Source organism: Tinamus guttatus, unplaced genomic scaffold, assembly GCF_059628265.1.
Source record: "Tinamus guttatus ecotype Peru unplaced genomic scaffold, ASM5962826v1 Tinamus_guttatus_pri_ptg000048l, whole genome shotgun sequence".
NCBI classification, from domain to species: Eukaryota; Metazoa; Chordata; class Aves; order Tinamiformes; family Tinamidae; genus Tinamus; species Tinamus guttatus.
In genome coordinates, this window is record NW_028288582.1 from 12836710 (window position 1) to 12842801 (window position 6092).

Below are 6092 nucleotides of genomic sequence, written 5' to 3' on the forward strand. Positions count from 1 at the left end.
GGCTGTGAGCATATGGAAGTGTTGAGTATTGAGGAACTGCAGTTTTCTAAAACAGAATTTGTTACAGCTACTTATATTAAGACATGTCTCTTTCTTATGGGATAGATTGCATTTTGTAGCAGTTTGAGGCCTGCTAAGCCCCAGAACTTGATTCTTTCCAGCCCACTGCCCCCTCCTCCAATTTAACAGCTGTTTTCAGCAATCAAACCCCCCAGCACCGGAGAGTTAACTGCTGGAATGTGTTTCATTTTCTACCCACGTCCATGTGGTGCAGAGTCATCAGTGGAGAACTCAGCAAAAGATCGGTTCACCTGTATGCAGACTGTGTACTGCAATGGGTCTAAGATGTATATTTAAGAGACTTTTTATCTTGTAGGATTTTGTAGATTCAGATGTAGGCTTAAATCTTGAACATATGTATAGAACTTAAAAGTAAGAAAAACACTTACCCCAAATGTGTAAACAGGTCTTTGTAAGACCAAGGCCTAAGTCAATTATTCTGTAAATTTTGCTGTGATAAATTGTATACTTTGTGTGGCAGATAAAGGATTAAGTTGCGTACTAAAGGATAAAATTCATCTTACAAAAACAGTGAATCTGGGATTAAATGTCTTCATTTGAAAATGTATCTAAAACTTTTTATATGCTATTCTTTGTTTAGTCAGTGTTAAAAGATAACTATTGTGCAAGTTCTACATTAGAACTGTCAACTTTTCGTTAAGATCCTAGATTAAATTGTTGTAAGAGTTATATTTAAATAAAATTAATTGGTGAATCTTGTACAGAATCTACCAAAATAATACAACAGATTTTTGCATTTATTTATGTAGAGATCACATAGTGAAGTTCTTTTGTTGCCTTCAAATCTAGCAACATTTATTTTAATTGCTCTGATTACCTTGAATCAATTTTTCTTGTACAATAATATTTCAAACTTTATGCAGATTTGGAATTTCATTGGCCATATTGAATATTGATTTTTTTTTCTTTTTATACTCCATTATAGACAAAAATAATTTGGCTTTTTGATTTCTGAAAGGGTATCAGGCACATGTGGTATACCAAGTGCTACGCTAAATAATAATTGTAATGAGAACTTAAAATTACCTCTGCTGAACTATTTCAGTTAGGTATTTCAGATACATGACTTAATTTGAAGTGCTGGATCAGAATAGTACCCTCTTTCAGTAACAGATATGAAGAAGACTGAAATCAGATGCTGTTCGTGCAGTCTCTCTTGCTTGAAGTCATGTCTGTTTTTAGGATATGCAGCTGCTTCAAAATAAAATTGCATTTTGGTGAGCTCAGACGCAAAAAAGTATTTAACTCTCTAAATTTGTGGCTTACCTATTACAAACTACAAATGGGTTCATGCTAATTGCCATCCTCTGAATAAGCTAACTAAACAGATTTGTACAAATGCTTTGTGCATTTTTTTCTTCTTTTAATTACAATGGTACTTAATATATACATGTTTCTTTTCCAGGAAGCTTTATAAATGCTAACAAATAAAACATGTTGGGACCGTTTGTTTCAGGATGCGGTAAATCAGCTCCATTACACAGTAAGTTAATGAGAGTTAGGCCACATTTAGGCATTTCTGGCTGTGTTTGAGGGGGAAATCTAAAGAGCAAACAAAAGTGTTGCAGAACTTCAGAGTTACCAGTAGAACTCCTTATGAGGGAAGCAGAAAATCCTCCACAGAAGCAGTATAGGCGGCTTCAGTCCTTATGTCCTGGGACGTTCCTTTTGAGCTGCAGAGAAAATAACCACAGCTTAGGGGTTCCTGCTCTTATTCCCCAGCTGCATTGATGGGTTTTGTTCCTTTGTTAGGAATCAAATGTGTTCTATGTTCCCATCAGTGCTTTCCTGCTGAAAAAACATTTTTACTGCCTTGATTACCTCTTCTTCTTTTTTTTTTTAAAGACTGTTTCACTGACTATCGTAAGTTACCTTCAAGCCTGTTTCTATTGAAAAATAGATGGATTTTTTTCCTTTTTTCCTTTTTTCCTTGTATTTACTTCATACTGGACAACTGCTTTATAAATATTCATTTTAAGAGTTTCCCAGCTGTAAGGATGTATGTCATTTAGATTATCCTATTGGTGGATGAGGGATATTATCTGTGGATTATGAGAAAGTGTAGTTTTTAATTTTTCCATTATCAATTGTTCTCTTTCACTTTAAATTTGTAAACAAGAAGAGTACATGGTCCTCCTAGCTTTGGCCTATGAGCTGTTTCTCATGGTAAAGTAACAGGATTCTAATCAAGAATGGATCCCAAACTTGAAGTGAAGGAAAAAAGAGTGTTAGGATATTCTGTTCTTCTACTTAGTTTCTCTTGCTTTCTGTTCTTTGCTTATCCTGTGTTCTGTGCAAACAGAAGAGTAACTAATTGCTTTTTATAACTGTTACTGTAAATTACTTTTTAACTTAAAGTCCCTTGCATTAAAAAATTACAGTTGTGCAGCTGTAATGTATTACATGGTAAACAGCTTTTTTCTGCACTGGTCAATACCAAGCCAAGTAGTAGCTTTCAGTATGCATCTGGTTATTCCTCCTTATTCATGCTCTTGATACAGTTTTTGCATGAACATTACTAAGGCAGGTTACCTGGAAGGGGAAATGCAGAGTAGTGACTGTTTAAGCTTCAGAAACAGAATGGAAAATGGTATAAATGGTGTACTTTGCATTATCACATACTTCCTGAGAGTTTTGTGATTAAGAGCCTTGATGTCTTGTTAATCCCATTTTTTCATGACTTTATTGTGACTTTACCATCATATAAATACTTTTTTTTTGTTTTAGCAAACATGTAAATCTGTCCTCCCAAATAGCTGCAATAAAGGATGAGCTCTATCTAGAATCAAACTTCCCCTTCATGTCATTGGCTAGAAGAAAAAATATTAAGCATGTTTAATATCGAGAATCTTTAGTTTAATGTGCAAATATTGGTGATAACAGCTTCACAAATTCTTTCAAATAGAAAAGTTTTTACTTTTTCTATACATGCAAACCAGAGTAGTCTGTGTCAATACACTTTTGACAATTATTTCTAAAAGCAAAGAAATTGTGTGTGTGTGTGCATATATATATCATACACATAAGAGGGTACTAGTGATAAGGCTTGAGAAATTAAAAACATGCTATGTTGGTTTTCTATTTGATCTCTTCCAGTAAATTTTGGAGTTTATCTTGAGTATTTTTCCCTCATCTGGAAAATTCCTAATATTCTTTCATAGAAAATAATATATTAGAATTAACCAGCCTCATAATTCTTAAAGTAAGAAAAAAAAATTATCTTGTTTTGTGCTGTGTTGTGCCATGATATATTGATAAATTTATTTGGAGTCTTGCAAAGCTTAAATATGGCAACCAAAATGATGCATATCATTTGGCAGTATGTAATAAAAATAAAGGAATAAATGGCTACTGTTGTACAGGGCGTGTTTACAGCAGTGTTTACAGCAACACTGTTTCTTGGCCTATTGCATACATTTGTCACAAACTTAAATAAGAGGATGCTTTAATTTCAGTATCTAAAAGCGTCGGATAGCTAGCTATGAAATACCTTTTGTAACAATTAGTTATTAATCCACACTATCAGTGTAAGTGTGTTTAAAAAAAAAATGCCTTTTGTTTGCTAGTTGTGTTAAATTGGCCTTTTAACAGATCATCTAAGCAAATTTATTCCATGTTGGAAGTTAAGCCAAGTTGCCGAGACTTGTCAGACATTTTGCCAAGCAGAAGAAAATTGTATCAAGTGCTTAAAAATTTGTTTTCCTTGTAGGAAATAATTAGAAGAAGATACCTGACAACTGTTTTGTACATAAACAGGGCATTTATCATCAATAAATGCCCACATTTAAGTAATTTGAGGTCATTCTTTGCCTTTTTTTTTGAGCTTGTGATATTGTTGGTTAAATCCAATTTCTTTAAGTGCTTACAGATGTTATACGTCATCCTTGAGTGCTGATAGTGAATTAATCTTTTTCTCCACCCCTGTGTTAAGTTTCCCATTAAACAGTTCCTCACAGATTAGATGTTAAAATTAAAAGCATTTGGACACATGTTTCTGGCAGTCCATGAAAACTGCCTGTGAAAAGATAATGCTTCTTAGTCCCTGGTGATCAACTAAAAAAATATTACTGCAAATATTCACACTAACACCAACAGTGGTTTCCTAACCCTCCTAAGCAAGCAGATGGAAAACAGCCTTTTTGCTGTCTGTAGCCATTTTTATTTAAGTTCTTCTGCACTTTTTCCCCTCATTCATTGGGAATCATATACAATTGTTTCCCCTTTGAGGAAACGCGATGCAGCTTTATCGCAGCTCCAAGCTCATGTTTATGCGGAATGTTACACCAAAAAGGAAGTCTTCCTGTTTTTAATGTCTGCCTCTGGCAGTTCCCTTTCCTCTTGCTGCAGCAGTATTTTCCTCCAAGGTGAATTTACAATATTTTGAGTTCCTCCTATAGCTACAAATACTTAGAAATGTCTTACTACCACCATTGGCATGACTGTTGTGGTTGCAAAACCTGAGCATATGTTCTTCCAGATCAGCTAACTAAACATAGAGTTTAAAAATGTCTTTCCCATGTTTGCATGCAGTTCTGGAGTTTAGGGCTGTAAATGGAGTGACATCTGACACTGCAGAAGCTAAAGAGATGAAGATTAACCCAAAGTCAAGGTAAAAAAAAAAAAAGAGCAAATTTTAAAACTGTTCATTATAGTAATAGTAAGGTATAAGAATAATTTTAATTAAGAAGATACAATATCTGTTGCTAGAGATTGGAGCTTTGCTACATTAAAAGAAGAAAAGCTCAAACATTAGCATCTTCTCAAGCATTTAGGAAATTGGTGGAGTAAATTACCCCATTCAAATTTGTTCAGCCATGACCAAGCTGAGCCCCTGAGACTGACAGCAGTCTAGATAATGGTATTTTGCTGTAGTTGCTCTGTAGTCTGTAAGAAGGTCTTTAGTGATCTTCAGTTTAACTATAGTAGGCTGAATTTAGTCCCATATGGATGAAGTTAGGAAGAGATGGCTGTAACTTCCTAATCAACAGTAGAAGCTATGGCCTGAAGTTTGTTTCCTTACCTGAGATCATAGAGAAAGGATCTGATAGTTGTGTTTTGATTTAAGATGGGAAAAACACCTTGAAACTTACTTGTGCAACCAGCAAACTCAGGATCATACCCTACATAGCTTTTCTTCCTCCAAACATCCATCAGCTGTATAAAGGTTTTATAGTTTTAATTAAATAGACCCAAGTCTCAGCATAAATATTTTGCTGCAGTCCTAGGCACTTTGCAGTATCACATAATGGTTCTAATACACAGTGAAGCAAAATACCTGATAACAAACTTGGATGAACAGAGCCCTCACTTGGGTATTCCCTATATAGTGATATTTAATGAAGTCTAGTTTTGCTTTGGCAAGACCAAGCCCATGTTGAGATTTAAGCCCCCTGTTCTGCAGGAGGTTTTGGACTGACCTTCAGTTTAGTATATTCCCAAATTTCCGTAGATATTTTATGGTACTGGCAAGAAAATGCATGATCATTTACAACAGAGGAGTTAACACGTTTCATGAAGTTTTGAAAACAAGTCACAATGATTAATTATTGGTACAACAAATTTGCTAATTGAAGATACATCAGTGCATAATAGTGATACTGAGCTATAATATTTGTATGGGGCGTATGTTTGAATAGCTGTCACACACAAGGTCTGAGATAGGCTTCTTATACACACAAGGAATGCACGTGATTAACCCAATCTGCTGGAGAAAAAAGTAGATTTTATGTGCTTCCTGCAAATGAATGCCAAGATAAAATACTTTCTAGCTTTCATGTTACTGTATTGAAGCTAAAATGTGCATCTGATAGGAAAAAAAAAAAAAAAAAAGTGAATTGTTTCCAAAGAAAATGGTGGTCATCTTTGGTAATCAAGACTAAGAAGTGTGCTTTGGGATGTGCCTAGCTGTTCATGAGTCTTCTTCCTAAGAAGAAAGCAGCCAACCGAAAAAGATTTTGTGGGAGTCTTTGAGGGTGTGTGGTGTGTTCTTGTTAGTTTTTGTTTTTTCCTTT